Below are 20,621 nucleotides of genomic sequence, written 5' to 3' on the forward strand. Positions count from 1 at the left end.
CACAAGAGGACACGGAGGAACCTTAAATGTATAAAGCTAAAAGAAAGAAGTCAGTCTGAAAAGGTGAGTCTATCTATGTGACATTCCAGAAAAGGCAAAACTGCAGAGTCAATAAAGAGATCAAGGGTTTTCAGGGGTTAGTGAGGAGAGAAGGAGGATTAAGCAGAGCATGGCAAGAAACTATTTTGTATGACGCGGGGGTGTAATTGTGGACACCTGACCTGTGCATTTGTCAAAACTTGTAGAAGTGCACAATACCAAGAGTGAAGCCTGGTGTAAACTATAAACTTTAGTACACAATGTATTTACAATAGTTCATCAAGCCCAACAAATGTACCACATTAATGCAAGATGTCAATAACAGGGGAGAACGGGGCAGGGTAGAGGTGAGGGATAGAGGGAACTCTTTGTACTTTCTGCACAATTTTTCTGCATACCTAAAACTACTCTAAAAAATAAAGCCCATTAGCCTCTGATTAAACCTATGTTAGTAGGGACATTGAAGAGTATTGATGAATGCCCACCCCTCTGATGAAAAAAATAAAATAAAATAAAGTTGGGGCAGCGCCTGTGGCTCAAAGGAGTGGGGCACTGGCCCCATACACCAGTGGTGGTGGGTTCAAACCCGGCCCCAGCCAAAAACTGCAAAAAACAATAAAAATAAAAATAAAATAAAATAAAGTCTATTAGTCATCCTGAATATCTATTTCCTACTCTGGCATATGCCAGACTATCAGCCTGAATACAGTGCATGGGCATGTGTGCACACAGACACACACAATGTCAATGTCAGGGTATGACCACACTTTGAGAACCACTGGTAGACTCGTTAAAGGTACGGTCCCTCTATCTCTTACGGAGCTTTTTCTTCTCTTCATCTCTAGGACTGTGATCTAAACACAGTGGAGGCCCAACGCATGTTTGCTGAATGACAGAGTCAATTAATTAGTCAATGTAATTGGTTAAAAAGGCTGCAAAATTAATCCATTCCTTGGACTCTAATTACATGCAAATATCTAGAGACAGCAAAATACGAGCTTGGAGGTGAGGGAAAGAGTGGAAAATTGGAGTTAGCTTCCCTCTAACACTTTATAACTTACGGTTCAATGCTTTATAATCATCTGCCAGTTAGTTATCAGGCACATTATTGTGGGAGATAACAAAGAATGAACTAAAATTCCCCACCTAGAATGATGAGCTCTATTTTAAAAATGACTTTGCATTATATATGTCGAACACAGCACATCCAAATCAAAGTTGTGGCAAACTTATCTAGTTGTTCTTATGTTTATCAAGCAATGTTAAAGACAATAAACAATAGTCTTCTGTAATTGCTTTTCTACAGATCTTATATGATACTATGAGAGATTGTTCCTTGAAAGCTAGACCCCAAATTACGGTACTTCTTTACAGATCACAGGAATGTGTAAACATCTGTTGGAAGGAAGAAAGATGAATGTTATAGAGATGAGGTAAGACTATTTCTTATACATATAAGGTTCCCCATTAATTTTTCAGAGAGCAGGGCTACACCCTAAAATTTTTATAAATGTGTAATATCCTTTCACGGGAGCATTATAATACATTCAGACTATAGAGCTGAGCTACTAGGCCGTGGATATACTTGTAATTTAGATATAATTACCTACATTTTCCCATAGAAAAATGATACAAATATGTTGACAATTACATTATTAAAAACTATGCATTTTATTTTTTTAATATTTTTTTACATTTCATTTTTTTATTTATTATTAAATCATAGCTGTGTACATTAATGCAATCATGGGGCACAATACACTGGTTTTATAGACCATTTGACATATTTTCATCACACTGGTTAACATAGCCTTCCTGGCATTTTCTTAGTTATTATGTTTAGACATTTACATTTTACATTTAGTAAACGTCACATGTACCCTTGTAATATGCACCACAGGTGTGGTCCCACAAACTATGCATTTTAAACCAAACCATAATGTTAGACTATTACAGCAAATACCCACCCGGAACACCCCTATTTGCTGACTGTTGGTAACAAGGTGATTGCTGTGTAACAGGCAGCAAGGTCAATGCATCTCGTATTCATTCTGGGGAGGAATTTCTTCTTAGTGGGCTTCATTTTCATCCCTGCAGCCAGTGCCCACCTTGAGATATGCATCTGATTGACTCCACGCACTTGGGTAGAGAGGGAAGAGGAAAACCAACTCGCAGTTTTATACCCTTTCTTCTCTGTAATGAATTTGCCTCCTGCTTTCCACGGTAGCTCTAAATGAGGTACAATTTCAGTCAAGCACCAGAATTTGTTACTTGTGGAAGCAACTTCTCTCAAGTGTCTGAATCATGAATTTGTTTTATTTACCTATGTATATGCCTTGTTCTGGGACAGATTAAACAGAAAAAAAACATTAACTGTTTGTAGGTAGAGACCTGGGTTGGGTCACAAAACTGGGCAAGATCAATTGGGGAGAACATGCAAACAGCTAAGCATGGGCCACTTAGACTTCGGTTCTAAAAGGACAGCACATCCCAGTCAATAAATAATACCTATTGGTCCCCACTGTGTACCCAGCATCCTGCTAGAAGCTGGAAATTCAGCAGTGAGTATAGCAGAGAAGGTGCCTACTCCTGATGGAGCCTCCACAGGTGGATTCCTGTATCAGAGGTGAAGTTGCTGTGCCAGGTGCCTGGCAAACCTGGAATATAGTTTGGAGAAGAAAGACTTGATATCTGAGACTTGATATCTGCCTCTAAATATCTGAATAACCATATTTTATTTTACAAAACAGAGAGACATTTGGTGTGGCTATCGACCATAAATGGGTACACTGGGTGAAAGTCAGAAAGAAACTAACGTGGGCTCAAGAGAAGGAAGAAGATTTTAATAAACAGGCCTGCCAAAGTATGGAAGAGATCACGGTGTTCCAGAAGAGGTGGCAAACACATCGTGTACAGTACCAGAAAGTTGGCTGTGGTGGGGATAAGTGGATACACAGAGACAGTGAGGGTGGCCTCCAATTTTATGATACAGGAGACTTCAAATCAAATCATAGAAATGTCTTCAACATCTCTTGTAACTTTAGCTTTCATGAGACACTTTAATGATCATATAATGATATAACAGGCCATCACTTCCTTGGTTTCCTACCATTCCAAGTCAGGCAAAAACACTAAACATTGATTTCTGATGGTTGTGCTGGGTTCTGGGACACCAAGTGTCTTCAAAATGCCAACTGCCTCTTTGAAAAACAAGGAACTCAGGTCCTGAAATAAAAGCACACCATAGTAATTACCAAAGCAAACCATTCATGAGGCCAGGTCTGCAACTGCTCCTGGCTGTCAGGGTAGACAGGATTTCTAAAATGGTCTCCTAATGATGTCCTGCCCCAAGCCTGAGAAGTTGTAAGTGAGATGGCACTGCCATGATTATGCTGTTACATGGCACAGTTATCACACTATGTTCTATGGCAAAACTGTCAGATCAGGAGATTAGCCTGGATTATCTAGGTGGCACAAATACAAAACAGCCCGCGAAAGCAGAGAGTGTTCCCCAGTTGACGGTAGAAGAGAGATTCAAACCTGCTGGCTTGAAGGTGGAGGAGCCACATAATAAGGAATGTGTTGACCTCTAGAAGCTAAAAGCGAATCCTGGCCAGTAGCCAGTAAGAAACTGGAGACTTCAATTTTACAATGCAAAAAACTGGATTCTACCAGCAACCTGAATGACCTTGGAACCAGACTCTTCCCCTGGGCTTCCAGATAAAAGCTCAGCCCAGTTGACACTGGAGTGCTGCCCAGTGACATCCTGAGCATAGAGCCCTGCCACGCCTGGCCAGATTTCTGGCCTACAGAACTTGTCAATAGGATCTTTTTCTAAGCCAGTAAGTGTGTGGTCATTTGTTACGCAGCAATGATAACCAGGACAGAATCCCAATGGCAGTGATGAAGCACTGTCAACCGGACATAAGGACCAGAATGGCCAATTCCCCAAGACCACAGCTCCACCAAGTCCCCAAATAAGGAGACCAAATGGGTTCAAATCCAGAGAAGTCTAAGGGGAGCAGCACCTCAGTTGAAATCAAAGACAGAAAAGGCTCACCTCATTCAGGCAGGAAGGAAAGGGTCACACTAGACAGCTTCTTAAGGCCCTGTGTAATTAACACTAGCTGAAACTCTCTGGCTCCCCAGGGAAAGGGGCCGCCCTGGCAGGCAATGAGGCAGGAGGAGGAATTTGGGGTGGTGTGCACTGAGTGCAGCTCACATTGCCCCGGAGTGGTCTGTAACTTCTCCATGGAAATAGCCCTTGGAGAGGAAGAAATTCTGGGGCTCAGGAAAAGGGCCTGGTCTTTGCAAGCTCCCTCTCCAAAGCCAAGCCTGTGTTGCTCTCTTGAGCTTGAAATTCACACGAAAGGAGAGCATCCCAAACGACCAAGGGACCTTCTGGTGGCCTTGAGAGTTCTAAAACTCCTCACCAGGCAAGGGCACATCTCGCAACTCCTAACAGGTCTCCCTGCATTTGCTCCTGTCTCCACAGGGCCTATTCTCAAAATAGCAAGTGAGTGATCATCTTTAAAAGCACAGGTGTGACCGTGTTATTCCTACCAAAACCCTCCAAAGTACTTCAAGTGGCCTACAGACCCCCAGAGCTGTCCAGAACCACCTCTCTGGTCTTCTTCCCAAGCCCTCTACTCCTCCCTCATGTTGCCCACACTCACCAAGCTCCTCTCTGCCTCCAGACTGTCACACATGCTCTCTTTCTGAAATACTCTTCTCCCAGACACCCACTCAGGGTGCTCTCCCCACTTCCTGAAGTCTCCGCTCACCTTATCTGAGAAATCTTCCCAGACCAGCCTATAAAGAATGTCCCTCTTCCCTACCTCTTCTCTCTCTAATCCCCCTTACCTAACTTTGTCTTTCTACATAGAATCCATCACTGCCTACCATGAGTTTTGTTTGTATGAGTGCTTGCTTATTCTCAGCCTCTCCATAAGCTCTGTGAGTTTCCGTTGTTCAGCTCTGCATCCCAAGATCCTCTCACAGTTCCCTGTACAGTAGGTATTCAATAAATGAATGAAATGAATGAATAACAGGACATTTTCTGGAAGATGTTTGGTGCTCAGATTGGATCAGCTAGAGTGAAACAAAAAGAAACATTGGATTCAGGGGGCTCCAGAATAATGGGATGATAGAGTTGCACAGAAAGCTAAAGACATACTTTCTTTATTTGCTCTTTTGACAAACAATTTCCATGTATCTATTCTGTGCCAGGCATGAGAATTTCTTCCACACAGGAAAAGAAGAGTGCCCCTCCTACAGTAATGCACCATGAAAGAGGTATCTTGCAAAGATTCACATACAAGTGATGGAATAATCTAGAACTATGCACTGTCTTGGGAAAGGCTATAAAATGCAGAATAAAGCTGCGAATAGGTGAGAAAGCTCAGAGCTGCTCATTTGGAAAGCTGCTTTCTCTCTTGTTCTTTCCAGCCTCCTAATTTTCTCTGTTTATCTACTTGTCCTCTTTGGGCTCCTCAACTTAGAATGAATCCACCAGGGGGACCTTCCCCTTCCGGTCAAATTGCAAAGCGCTCAAGAAGGACAACAAAGGCTTAAGCCCCGGCTGTTGACTCAAGGGAGTTCTAAGATTAGCCAAGTGCTGAAGCCACCAGATTGGCAGCAGGGCTACTTTGTTTACTAAGAAAATGATTTACAGCTGGGGGTGGGGCACTGCGCAGAGGGGCAATGGGACAGGTGGCCTGAGAGAGGAGAAAAGGGAGAGCCACCAAGGTCCTCCTAACAAAGTGATCAGATTTCCACCTCATGACTCTACAGCTGCACATTGCACCTGGTCTGCAGGTTCAGCACAAGAGCCGTGTTCTCAACAAGGTCAGCTTCAAAATCATCAGGACACCGTCTGCTCCTGGTGCTGCCACAAATGTCCCTTCTCTGCATAGACTCCATCTTGAGCTGCCTAGGAGCTGAGGGGAAAGTGCTGTGACCCTAGCTCAGTTTTTCTACATGGCCAATTTACAGATCGAGGGAATGAAAGTTCTCCATGATCCTGCAGACCTTGGCTGTGGAAGAGCTCTGGAGAGCCCAGAGGCTCCCCCACCTAGAAGCTCATTCTGAAACAGACAGACATTTGCTAGAGGAATGGAAAGGGGACAATGGAATCCCCCAGTGACAACTTGTGCAAACCACACGGACTCTTGATGAGAGGGCCTGTGGGCAGCTGCAGCGCCGGTCGGCTCTGAACTCTTGAGACTCACTAGGAAGACTTATCCCTGGCTGGGTTGGTTGTTCTCATACTTTTGCGTCTATTTTCCCAAAACTCCAAAAGCCTCTAACTATGGCTGGCTCTGTATATCGAAGTGCTTATTATTATTATTTTTTAAGTTAAAGCTAGCAAAGTAATTTGTAATGGCCAACTATCAACAGTTTAAAAAAAACCCTAATTTATGGAATTCAGTCATACATTGCTTATCAGTAGTGATAATTTCTGAGAAATGCATCACTAGGCAATTTCATTGTCATGTAAATATCATAGAGTACACTTAAACCTAGATGGATAGTCTATTACTCCCAGAATAGAGACTTGTATAGCCTGTGACTGTACTGAATACTGTAGCCAACTATAACACAAAGGTAAACACTTACATATCTAAGCATCTAAACATAGAAAAGGTACAGTCAAAATATGGCATAAAAGATTTTTTAAAAGATACACTCAGAGGGTACTTACCATGAATGGAGCTTGCAGGGCTGGTGAGGCAGTGAGGGAATGTGAAGACCTAAGACATTCTTTTCTGCTACGCATTGAAAGGCTAAGAGCGGTCTTGGGCCACACATTGAATACACAAACACTAACAAAAACTGACGAGCAAAAAATAAGGTCTGTGCATACTTTTCTTAATATCCTACACCACATATAAACAAAACAGTCCTCAAATTATCTGCATGCAGCCCACAGGCCACAGGTTGGACATCCCTATATAGACTTTATAAACACTGTACAATAAACACTATACACTTAGGCTACACTAAATTTGTCTTTAAATTTTCTCATTATTCAATAATAAATTAACCTTAGCTTGTTATAATGTTTCGACTGTGTAAACCTTTCAGTTTTTTTAACTTTTGACTCTTATAATAATAATTAGCTTATAACATGATTATACAGCTGTACAAAAATATTCTCTTTCTTTTTTTTTTTTTTTTTGTAGAGACAGAGTCTCACTGTACCGCCCTCGGGTAGAGTGCCGTGGCGTCACACGGCTCACAGCAACCTCTAACTCTTGGCCTTACGCGATTCTCCTGCCTCAGCCTCCCAAGCAGCTGGGACTACAGGCGCCCGCCACAACGCCCGGCTATTTTTTTGTTGCAGTTTGGCCGGGGCTGGGTTTGAACCCGCCACCCTCGGCATATGGGGCCGGCGCCCTACTCACTGAGCCATATTCTCTTTCTTTATATCTATAGTCCATGATCTTTTTTCCACTCTTAAATTTGTTATTTCTTTCTTACTTTTTAAACTTTTTTGTTAAAAACTAAGACACACACACTAGCCTAGGTTCACACAGGGTCCAGATCATCAGTATCACCGTCTTCCACCTCCACAGCTTGTCCCACTGCCAGGTTTTCCAGGGCAATGACATGCAGGGAGCTGTCATCTCTTATGATAACACTGCCTTCTTCTGAAACGCCTCCTGAACAGTCTGCCTGAGGCTGTTTTACAGTTAACATTTTTATATAAATAGAAGTATACTCTAAAATAATGGTGAAAGTATAGTATAGTAAATATACAAACCAGTAACGCATTCATTTATTATACATAATTATATGTGCTAGACTTTTACATGACCAGCAATACAATAGGTTTATTTACACCATGTCATCATATGTTAGAACAGCTACAATGTCACTAGACCAGGCGTTCCCAAACTTTTTAAACAGGGGGCCAGTTCACTGTCCCTCAGACCACTGGAGAGCTGGACTATAGTTTAAAAAAAAAAACCTATGAACAAATTCCTACGCACACAGCACATATCTTATTTTGAAGTAAAAAAACAAAACGGGAACAAATAAAATCACACCGCCTCATGTGGGGGCCTGCGGGCCGCAGTTTGAGGACCCCTGCACTAGACAGTAGAACTGTTCAGCTCCAGTAGAATCTTATGGGACCACCAGCAGTTATGTGGGCTGTGATCATGATACAGTTCACAGAAGAAACTCCCACACATCTGTGAGAGCTAAAGAATCACCACTACAAGCAACAAAGATAAAACTCACAAACACAATGTCCAGCACAAGAAGACAAAGGAGTCTCTTCTGTATAATACCTTCTATGTAAAACTATGTAAAGTTCAAAGGGAAAAGTAGCCTTTGATGTCAGATGCCAGGACGGTGGTCACTCTCAGGGAGCAGAGCCTGCAAGCCGGCACAGCAAGAGCTTCTGGAGTGGAGGCGCATTGTGTTTCTGGATCTGGGTGCTGTCGCCAAGAGTGTTCACTTTGTTAAAATGCACCATGCTGTGCGCTTACAATTTTACATTCTTTTCTGGATGCACGTTATACTTCAGTTGCATAAAAAGCAGTTCATAGATTATTCTCTTAAATATTCTTAAGAAATATGCATTGAGTTGACATTAGCTTGCAAACCCCCATGGGATTAGCATCTATCATCTCTCCAACCTCATCTCATTCTACTCTGCCTGTTCACTCAGTTTCCTGGGCTTCATTTAATGGCAGCCACGAACCACCTCAGGGCCTTCATACTGACTGTGCCTTCTACTTGAACTGCTCTTCCCTCAGACACCACAAAGCCTCATTTCTCACCTCTTTCATGTTTTTATTCTATTTCGGGATCGGAAAACTGCAGCCCCCACCCAAAGCCAGTTTTATTTACCCTGTAAATAAAGTTTTATGACCACACAGCCATGTTTGTTCCTTTACGTACTTTCTACGGCTGCTTTTGCACTACAAGAGTTATTGAGTAGCTGACCAGCCAACTCTAAAATATATAGTACAGACCCTTTCTAGAAAAGGTCAGCCAGCCCCTGTTCTAATGTCACCTTCCTAGGGAGGTCTTCCTTGAGCACTTCATTTAAAACTGGAATCAAAGGCCAGGCGAGATGGCTCACACCTGTAATCCTAGCACTCTGGGAGGCTGAGGCAGGTGGATTGCTTGAGCTCAGGAGTTCAAGATCAGCCTTCTTTAAGGCACTCAGGAGCCTGAGACAAGAGGATCACTTGAGCCTAAGAGTTTGAGGTTGCTGTGAACTGTGGCGCCATAGCACTCTACTCAGGGCAACAAAGTGAGACTCTGTCTCAAAAAAAAACTGGAATCAATCCTGACTCCCCTTCTCCCACCACGCCCCCTCCTCTACTTTTTATCCAAATCATTTACCAGCAACACACATACTCTGCATTTTACTTATTTTTGTTCATTTGTTTCCCTCCAGGAAAACAGAAGCTCCATTGGGGCAGAAATCCCAGTGTGTTCTGTTCACAGCTGTATCCCCGGCATCTCCAGTGGTGCCTAAGACAGAGTAGACACCTGATAAATATGTGTGAAAGCAATGAGAACACCAAACCCGAAAAATGTGCCAGGTATAATACTCACTGATTTTACCATCTTGAGTTCACTTACATTCTTTGCCTCGTTTAGAATAATTTTTTTTCCCAGCATGAGCTAGGTTTAAAATAAAACAAGATCTTTAGCAGGCTCAATTTTCTTTTAAAAGTTCAATGCATTAGAATAGTAGCAGGAGCAGTAGCCATGACCCCAAAAGACTTGATATTAGCAAGTGCTTAAGAATGAGAAGGAAGACCTGGTGTCACTAGGTCTGTCTACGCTACGCTGAAAGAAATCACTGAACTGAATAGCTGCTGTCAATAAGTAACCACTCCTCAAGAGCAGGTTGTTGGATGTTGTGGTCATGTGGTCCTCACCCTGGGAGAAACAGGGAGGTGACGGCAGCAGAAATAGTTTGGATTCTTGGCACCTTTCCAGAGTTATTTTCCAGTCCCCAGTAAGCCTTCATTTTCTCCCCCAGCAAAAGCGCCCCAAGGATGGGATCTCTCCGCATTGCTTCTTACAACTGCACATGAATCTACAATTATCTCAAAATAGAGTTTAATTAAAAACACACATGCATACAGTTCCAAAGATTGGGCCTTGCTTATCTGTTCATTCTTTGGGGATCTAGGAAAACTAGAAAACATACGTTCTCTGTGCTATGGGCTTAAGATACAGAGGCTTCATAAAAACACCATCAGACTGCGTCAAATCTTCATTTTTCTTATGGATTGTGTGATAATTAAAAATGAGAACTGTAAAGCAGAAAGCTGACTCCAAAGGTGGCTAACAATGTCCTAGGTGATGGTCTTCCTACCTCAGCCCTGCAGATGGAAAAGACTCAAGCACAAAGGATGCCCCATAGATTTGAGGCTTCCTGTGAAGAGAAGCGCTTCCAAAGAGAGCCTCGCTCTTCTCACCTGTTCAAATATGAACCCCCACACACACCTTCCAACCATCCGAGGAAAAACATTATGGTCAAGATACAGATGGAAGCCATCAGGGAAATGAAAATCCAAACCATAATGCCAATGCACTTGTCAAATCCACAAGGACGTCTGCAAACAAAGTCAGATGATAACCAGTGTTACTGGTGGGGATGTGGAGATACCAGAATCCTCACACATGACCAGTGGGAATGGAACACAGCACAGCCATGTTGGAAACAGTGTCACAGTGTCTCAAGGAGTTAACCCTAGAGTTACCCAACAACCAGCAATTCTACTCTCAGGTAAATAAAAACATATGTCCATACAAAAACATGTACACTCATAGCAGCATTATTCATATTAGCCAAAAAGTAGAAACAATGCCTATCAATCAATGAATGGATAGACAAACTGTGGTATGTCCATACAATGGAATAGTATCTGGCAATAAAAAGGAATGAAGTGCTGACACATGCTACAACATGACTGGGCCTGGAAAACATTATGCTAAACACTATGCTACATGGAAGAAGCCAGTCCACATATCTGTGATTCCATTTATATGAAATGTCCAGAAAAGGCAATCTATAGTGACATAAAAGTAAAGTAGGGGTTGCCTAGAGCTGGAGGAAATGGAGGGAGGGGCGGAGGAGTAATAATTAAGGGGCTTCTTTGGGGAGTGATGAGATGTTCTGAAATTGACTATCTTGGTGGATTCATAGCTCTGTAACTATACTAAAAAGCACTGAATTATACACTTTGGTGACTTGTATGGTATGTGGATTACATTCCAATAAAGCTGTTACAAAAAAAAAAAAAAAAAAGGACGTGGGAAGATCTCACTCAGAGGCTCTGAATAGCACTGATACTCATAGGCACTTGGACCCTCTTAAAAACTTTGCCCTGGCCTAACTCACTGAGTATCAACCTGGATTCTGCCAAGTTTCCTTCCCTATTTAGTGACTCACTTAGAAAATGACTAGTAAACGCATCTGAGGCATTTTACAAATATAATGTGCTGAGTAAATTCACAATAATGGGCTCAATCGATCCCTCCCCCCCCCAAACAGCACAACAGCCAAGGAGGAAGGAAGCCATGAGGCTCAGAGAAGGCCCCAGAAGGAGGGAGTCTGCAGAGCCCAGAGGGGTCATTAGGCCTCTTATTTCTCTTGGCTTAAGCTGTGCTGCTAGGAAAATAGATCAAACTGAGTGCTCTCCGGGCACCCAGAATGGTGAAAGTGGCTCTCAGGTGTTTTGCAAAATATGATACTATAAAAATAAAAATACTCACAAGCACCAGAGGGCCATTTGGAGAGCCAGGAAAGAACACTCAAAAGGTGAAACATACGGCTGATGGTTTAGGGTTGTTTTTTCTTCCCCATTCATTAACAGCAAAAATAAATAAATAGCTGCTGAACCTCTTGGCTTTCACTTCAGCACAATTTTCACTTATCATTCAATGTGAGGAATTGTTTCTGCTTCAACACCAAAATAATTCACAACTGCTTGAAATATCCACCAAGAACCCACATCAGGGCTAAACGTGCTCCACAGCACTGTATTGGCAGGGCTGAGGGCGCGCCGCCTGAACTCCTGAGGGCAGGTGCCCAGTCCACTCCCAACCAGCGACACTCAGCCACAAGGCAGAAAGTGGCTCCTTTTGCAGGGATCCTTTCTGAAATTATTGCTATCTCTTTTCTATCTCCAGAAATTACGCTTTGATTTGTTAAATGCTGAGCTCTTAGAAAGACTCAGGTTAAAATCTCAGTCCACCACTTCCTAGCTATGTGACTTGGGACAGAATACCCAGGATCTCTGTGCCTCGTTTTCCTCACCTATAAAATGAACATTAAACTCACTTTCTAGGGCTGCTTTTGAGGATTAAATCAGATACAACGTGTTTAGCATGGGGACCAGCACATATCAAGTACACTAAGAGTGGTTATCACTGTTGCTGCTGTTGTTATTGTTTGGTAAAATGTGTTCATTTATTTATTCTTTAAACTAATCTGGGGGTCTAAATCTGTCACCCAGGATAGAGTGCCAAAGCATCATCATAGCTCATAGCAACCTCAAATTCCTGGGCTCAAGTGATTCTCTTATCTCAGCCTCCCAAGTAGCTGGGACTACAGGTGGGTACCACAATGCCCAGATAATTATTTTTTATTTTTTTGTAGATACAGGGTCATACTAAGTCACTGAGGCTGGTCTTAAATGCCAGGCCTCAAATAATCCTCCCACCTTGGCCTCCCAAAATGCAAGGATTACAGGCTTGAGCCACCACCCCCGAGCTAATCAATATTTCTATTGAGCTGTATAATGTTGCAGACACTGGGACACAGGAGCATCCCTGCCTCCATGGAGCTGCCAGTCTGTGGGGAAAAACAGATAACAAGCAAGCATACTAGGAATGAGCAAGTTAATAAACAGACATAAGTGTATGAAAAAGTGACAGAGGGCAGTGCGACTGAGAGTGGCTGGAGCATCACTTGAGGGAAAAGATTCATGTGCTAGGCATTAACATTTTGTTGGTTTAGCAAATCGTACTGACTGATCAATTCATTGATTGCTAAGCCTCTCTAAACCCTCTTGCAGAAGTGACCACAGGGACTACCACAGTCGTACACATACCCAGCACATTCAATGTGTGCTATCTGAGCGAATCTCCAGGCCTTCCCCCTGCTCCCCTTCTCCCCAAGTCCAGACTTCCTTTCTTCTTGCCCCCTACTCTCCAGAGTCCTCAGGGATCTAAGAGAGTCACTGCTCCCCGGGAGGAATCTCACACATCAGATGTCTTTCAGCATCTCTGACTGTTCTTCACACATCACTGAAATAGTAGAATTTTAAACAGGGCTCCTGAGAGGAAAGATCCTCTTTGAAGACATCCAAAGCCTGCAGAGGTGGAGACAAGCAGAGAAAGAGAAGGGCGCGGGAGAGTCTTCATCTATTACAGTCACGATACAGAGGGAAATAAAATGCTGCCACAGAAGAGACAGTAAAGACACTTCCGAAACACTGGGAGTGACTTCCAACCCTCAGGCCCAAATACCAACCCGCCAAAGAAAATAAAGGAGCTAGAGAAACATGACTATAAAGTGGGTGCCACCATTTTCTGGAGGCATTCAGACCCAAGACAGAAGCCTCACTGCCTCCTGCCTTTAGCTCTAGAAGTGCCAGGCAAGGTTGCCTTACAGAACATGTCTCCAGGGCATCCTGGCCCATACAAACCACACCTCGAGGGAGTCAATATTACTCCCTTAAAAATGATGATCAATATTGTTTTCTGGAAGGAAAATGAAAATTCTGGAAATTTCCACCCCAAAAATCTATAGAGAATCCTAACCTCTGAGGAACACATCTGGGTTCAGGTGTAAAAGGATGAATTTATTTTTCACTGGATACTCTTGAAATATTATTTGAATTTTTCCTATGGGCCTGTATAAATACCATTACAGAGAAAAGGTATTATAGCCAAAATAAATGAGGAGGGGGCAAAACTGCTGATTTGAGAGAGATGCCATTTATTTATCAATAATTACAAGTTTAGGAGTTAATTTCCTTCTTCTTAATTGTTGTGTCACCTATCTCTAGATACAAAGAGAAAACACAACAGCATTAACCAAGCTCACGTCACAATGCCTTATCGTGAAGTGGAAAGAATTACGAAAATCTCAATCCCATCTGTCACTCATCAGGTGAAGTGGGTCCCTTCCCTTCTCTTGACTTCAGATGCTCCCAAGAAAGATTCAGGCCTTAGATTAAAAATCTAAAATCCTTTCCTAAATTCTCTCTGAGAATAAAAACGTATATATTTTATGTTGCCTGATAGAACCTTTGTGATGCTGAAACTGTTGTGTATCAGTGCTATCCAGCTTGAATTAATGCTCAAGACAATGGGTGGTGCCTGTGGCTCAAAGGAGTAGGGCACCAGCCCCATATGCCAGAGATGGCGGGTTCAAACCCAGCCCTGACCAAAAACCACCAAAAAAAAAAAAAAAGCTCAAGACAAAACATCCAAGGAATCTAGCTTCTGACTTTGGAAGTTTGAGCCAAGCCAGTCTTGCAAAACAATTTTTCAGGTCATTTTGGCCCGTATGAACCATGCCTCAATGGAGTCATATTAATCATTCACCACCTAACAGTGGCCAATATTGTTTTCTAGACTGTGACCATCCACTCCCAGGTCTGCATAGTCTGACCAGGTAACAGACAACTCCCCACTGCATTATATGAACCTGTCTGTTGATGTATAATATTATAATGCATTTCTTTAAGTTCCCCGTAAACACCATCTTATTGTATTCTCAACCTTCTAGTAAAATGTCCTTCTTTCTCTAACTGCACCCCTTGTCAACATATTCCCCTAATTTATTGGCCAAACAATGTCTACTGTGTCTTTAAAACTCAACTCAGACATCACCTCCTCCAGTTAAGTCTTCCTGGCCCTCTCAGGCTGGATTAGGGGCCGCCATGGCTGTTCTAACATGTCTATACAGGAAATAATTTGGGGGTGAAAATGTGATAGGAAGCAGGGCAACCTGTGTGTGACTTGTCTTAAAATCACATTTTATAGCAAGGTATAGTTTTTGCTGAGATATTTGCAAGAAAAAGAACAAAGTTCTTAAAGATACTCTTATTCACACTTTACATGTAAGAAAATATTAGTGATCCATCTCAAAGGATATTCTTCAAGGAACAGTAACTTTGGAAGGTGATTATAATTGCACAACAATGTGAATTACATAATACCACCAAACTGTACACTTTAAAAATGGCTACCATGGTAAATTTTAGGTTATATATCTTACCACAATAAAAATGTTTAGACAGAATTAAACCATAAAAATATATATTTAAAACAACTTAGTAACTTGGGAGACAGCTACTACTACCTTCCCCTAAGACGTACTCTGACTCTGTGTGACCCCTCTACAATCTCCAATACCATCCTGCTGTTTTTTGACATGAGAGTACCACCTCGAGTTTGTTTATGTGTCCGTCTTTTCTACTAGACTGGCAAGAGATCATGTTTTGGCTTTTTTTTTCCTTAAACTTTTTATTTTTTTATTTTTTTATTTTTTTATTTTTTTATTGTTGGGGGTTCATTGAAGGTACAAAGAACCAGGTTACATTGATTGAATTTGTTAGATAAAGACCCTCTTATAATTGTGTCCCACCCCCAAAATGTGTACCACACCCCATGACCCCCATTTATCCTTTTGTGTCTCTGGTACTTACAACAGTCCCAAACAGAGGTGCTCCATGTTTATTGGACGGATGCATGCGTGCACGAGTAGGTAGATGAGTAGAGGGACAGGTGGATACATGGCCAGTGGGTAAATGAATGGGTCCATAGATGAGTGAATGGAAGACTGGATGAGTAGATGGGTGGGTTGGTGGATGAGTGGAGGAGTGAATGGATGGATGGGTGAGAGGAGACACTTTCTCAGGTCTTCAGTTCTGCCTTCAGATTGGCATCTCCCAAAAGTGCAAGTTCCCTCCCTCCCTGCCTTCATTTCCAGAAATACCAAGAAAATGTTTTATATTTATATTTAACAACTGCTCAATACACTAATGGAGAAAAGGGCTGCCATTTCCCACATGAGTACACTAAAGAAAGCCTGGGGAAAGGAAGAAAGAAATCTTTAACAATATATATTGGATAATAGCATGAAAAGCCTTCCTTTCTCTAATGGAGGTACAATTTGGAGATAAACGTAAACCACCTTCCTCTCTGTGGCATATGATTAAAATCTGCTTTGTTCTTCTAATTTGCTATTCTCAAATTACCACACTGCTGCTGGCGCTGCAAACTCAGGCTTCAGGCTGCCCTTGAATTACTATACAACTTTTCCTCCTTTGTTTCTTTTAATCAGCACTGAACCAAGAAGATGCCATCTACACCTGATGGAGAAACTCTGTCTCCAAACCTGGAGGCAAAATACATCACTCAAGGTGCCCTGTGCCATGATGACCATCGGCAGAAATACTTGTCCCTGAAGGGTTGGAAACCCAGGGGGTGGAGTTACCCTTGACAAGGATCCAGGTGGCATGAAAGAATTTCCACCCCTGACTCCTGAGATGTTATTTCTCTTCTGCCTAAGCCTTGAAAACAAAGAGAGCTTGACAAGACTGTGGCTGGTGCCTTACTAAAAAACCCCTGGTTTTCATATGTTTCTAGAGGTCCTCTGCTCTGGGATTGCTAAGATTTCCACTTCCAGAGTTGATCTCAAAACTGCAATGTAAATTACGTTAGAGCTAAATTACCTTATAGAATAGATAGAAAATACTATTAACATTATTCTTCCTTTTTCTTTCTCTTCACAATTTCTTGGGAGTTAATTTCAAACTACATGCAATATCTTTATCATGCCAAACATGTAAAGGAAAAGGGGAGAGATATCTTTCAATTATCTAGTTACATTGGATGGCAAAATAATCATGTAGCAATGATAAATTGATTTTAACTTTTCTTTATATATACATTCAGCCACACGTTACTGGAAAAAAGGGGACAGGGAAGAATTTAGACTGTGTCCTAGGATGGTGGTTCTAAGACCTCGGTATGCTTTTGCTACCCAGAAGCGTGACCAGTGTATGGTTTTTCACTTGTGCTATTAAAGAAGTTGTCAGTGAAAATGAAGTTTTATATCATTTAGACTACTGAGAAGATTCACAAAGAAAATAAAGGTAGTATTTAGTATACTAGGAGCAAATCTAAATCTCAAGACACAAAAACCCATCCTAGTCTTGCTAAATATGAGATCTGGATCTAATTTAATTAACCAGCTGATACAATTATTATTACTACTCAAGGATATCAAAAGGAATAAAAGCGAAGATAAGGGTTGCTGATAAACAAAGAACCAATAAATCCCCAACACTACCATAACATAACACCTACATAATCTATAGATCAAATGGACTAGCATTATTTTCAGAACTATGGGCAGTAAGCCGTGTATACACAAGCCAAAAAGTAACAATAGCTAGAAACAGCAAGGAAAAATTATTAGCCAGCTAGTAAATTAGGTTTTTGTTCTCTCTTCTATTAATAAGACTAATTAGTTAATGACTTCTTAAGATGACATAATTTAATAATGACATTCATCAGTAAATGAGATTGTGTTTGAATTTTCAGTTTGTATTCAAAGACCTTGGTTCAGTCAATCTTGACTTTGCAGATCAACGTTTCCCATCAAGGCCTAGAGTTTTAAAGCAACAGATTATACTTCTGAGGTGAAAGATAATTAGCTAAAACCTGATCTGTTAACATACTAACTGTTTTCCCCTGCTACAGAATAATCATATTTTAAATTTTAGCATAATACATAAACATATTCAAACAAAACTCTGTTGCACACTTAAGATTCAAGTTATTCCATTACTAACATTAGATTATTTCTTTGAGTAATTTTATAGAACTTGGATTATTTTAATTAATATTAACAATATCCCCCTGGGAACTAAGTAGAAAACAGAATTTCCATAGGCCATAGCTGAGTTTTAAATAAATACAGTACAACCTCCATAGTTAACAACCACCCTACATTGACCACCTCCTTAAGTTAACCTAATATTCATGGATTAGACATGCACCACATGTACCTATCAGTATAGTAAGCCTAGTTCCTTATGTTGACCACTTCCCTATGCTGATCAGTTTGTTTGCTGATCAGTTTGTTACAGTCTCTCAGGTGGTCTATTGTATTAAACACAAGATAAATTATTACCATAAAACTTGCAAAGCTGCTTCTCATATAACATGCTTAATTTCATAGCATGTTGATAGGATTTTAAAAGGTTTTATCTAGTTAATGTTCATGACATTGTCTCAAAGGGAAACTTTCCTAAAGCGGAAATCCTATGCTTTGAAACTCAGAAGTTTAAAACTGAGAGAGATCTTCTTCATCTACAAGTCCAACATAGGACACAGGATTAAGGACAGGAAAATGCATCTCCACTGACAATCCTGGTCTGGCTGCCCCACTTGCAAAAGAAAATGGAGACCAGTTCTCGTTCAGGTCAGAGTTGCCTAACAAAGAAAAACTGATAAAATATTCTTGGAAAGAATTCCAGAGCTCAGAATCCATTGATTTGATTCTACAGGGATGCTCCAAGCGGAAATATAGACCAAAACGGGAGACTCATCCTGGTGGTTTCGTCCATAGCACATGGTTTCTGCCACCACTTGAAAGAATGTTAAAGATTCTTATTTGTGTCTGTCTGCCAGGCCTGTGTCTCTGTAAACTTTCATTCCTTATAGCCAAGTGTCTACTGAGAATTCTCCACTCAGATGCCCTACAAGCACCTCAAGGTCAATGCAGCCAAAGTGGAACTCACCATCTCCCCCAAGTCTGCTCTTCCTTTAGCCTATCTCCTCAGTGTGTTTGGAGGGACCTGGTACTTTGTTTTTTGGTCTGCTATTGCCACCTTGAAATTCTTAATAATTTTTTGAATAAGGAGCCTTCCCACATTTTCACTTTACAGTAGGCCACATAAATTATGTGACCATGTTTGTCCTGGAAGGGCATCACCATTACCCCATCACCAAAACCAAGCAGCTCATCGTGATTCTCCCTTCCTTCACTCCTACATCCAGGCATGCTGCTTTATGCCCAGGATTCTCTACCACGCTAGCAAGGGATCACCCTGCTTTTGATACCCTTTTCTCCTTCTGGGAGAGTTGGTGACTTCTACAAGTCTGTTAACTATTAATCAAGTTTCATCTATACCAGAGATACTGACGGATGCTCCAGCCTGATACAGATGCCTCCTCTTGGTCCTCCACCCACACACACCTGCCCATCTCTACATCTGTCGTTGTATCCTCATATGACTGTCCTGTCTATCTTTCTCCAACTTACTGTGAGCTTCTTGATGGCTGATTTCACTTTCTTTTATATCTCCAGTTCCCAGCTCTGTGCTTGGCATATAGAAGATACTTAACAAATGTTTATTGAATAAGATTGACATGGTTTCAAAAAGCTTTAATTCATTTTTGAAAACTATAATTGCTTGATCTATACAAATGTTCTTCCTTTTTATAATAAGTTTCTTTTTTTTTTTTCTAAAGTGATCCTCTCCTTTCCATCCTGTGCCTTCAGGCAAAGTCAGCAAAGCAAACAGCTCTGGAGCTTATGTTACAACTAGAATGCATTTTGAACTGTCCTCCAGGTCCCGCAGGATCACTTCTGCAAATGAGAACAGCTGTGCCCCCCTATGCCTCTGGGGGCTTGCAGGTACTACTGGCTTATGCACAATGACTTGTTTGTGCTAAGATATTGCCAGAGTTCCTCAGCAATGCCACCAAGACGCCAAGGTACAGGAAAACAAGAGTGAAAGCATGGCCCAGAGGGGCCAGAAGGCAGTTGCTAACCCCAGACCCCCATGTGCTCTCACGGATAGTCAACATTTCATCAGAATTGCCATCATGGGAAATCCTTTTTTGAAAAACAATCTCTTGATGTGGCTGGGGCAGCATGTCAAACCATCCCCGGCAACAGCATCTACTCAGCACATGGATATATCTGTGACAGACATGCCAGGACGGATATCTTTATTCATTTACTCATTCACTCATTCACATCCACTGAAATAAATATGGCAGATGAGGCATGACTGGGAAAGATAAGGTCAAAAAGGCACAGTCTCCACACTCAAGAAAATTAAGATTATTAGGAGACATTAATTCCACTAATGCCTTACTATTCCAAGTGTGGTCCACAGATCAGCAGGACCAGCACGTTAGAAATGCCAGATTTCAAGGCCCTTCCCAAGACCTTCTGAATCAGAATCTGTATTTGGATAAGTATTCAGAAGATACACAATAATATCAGGGACTGAGAAACACTTACAAACCCGTCTCAGAGCTTAATGCTGACTCTTTCGAGTCTGAATCACATTCAAACCTCAACTGCGAAATCTGCCCTAATGGCTCCTGCCCATAATCCCATTGTTTTTTCCCATCTCTGGACTCTCCATCGGGCTGCCTGCTACTGCATGGGAGGAACAACCTGAAATTATTCAAGTTGAGAACTGAAAGAAGACCATGTTCTCTTCCCAATGCCTATCACTTACACCCTGTGACTCTCTCTCATGTTAGATTCTCCATGGGAT

At 41.6% G+C, this 20,621-nt stretch overlaps 1 protein-coding gene and 1 non-coding gene across 4 annotated transcripts in view; one reads left to right on the plus strand and one right to left on the minus strand.

Annotated features, from left to right (window-relative positions):
• FRMD3 (FERM domain containing 3) overlaps nt 1–20,621 on the minus strand; it is a 293,188-nt gene that overhangs the window by 264,405 nt on the left and 8,162 nt on the right. The window lies entirely within an intron of this gene.
• LOC128580285 (small nucleolar RNA SNORD74) lies at nt 466–541 on the plus strand. Its single transcript, XR_008378585.1, has one exon. It is a non-coding gene; the product is annotated as a small nucleolar RNA SNORD74 (small nucleolar RNA).

This window comes from Nycticebus coucang, chromosome 2 (assembly GCF_027406575.1).
Source record: "Nycticebus coucang isolate mNycCou1 chromosome 2, mNycCou1.pri, whole genome shotgun sequence".
NCBI classification, from domain to species: domain Eukaryota; kingdom Metazoa; phylum Chordata; class Mammalia; order Primates; family Lorisidae; genus Nycticebus; species Nycticebus coucang.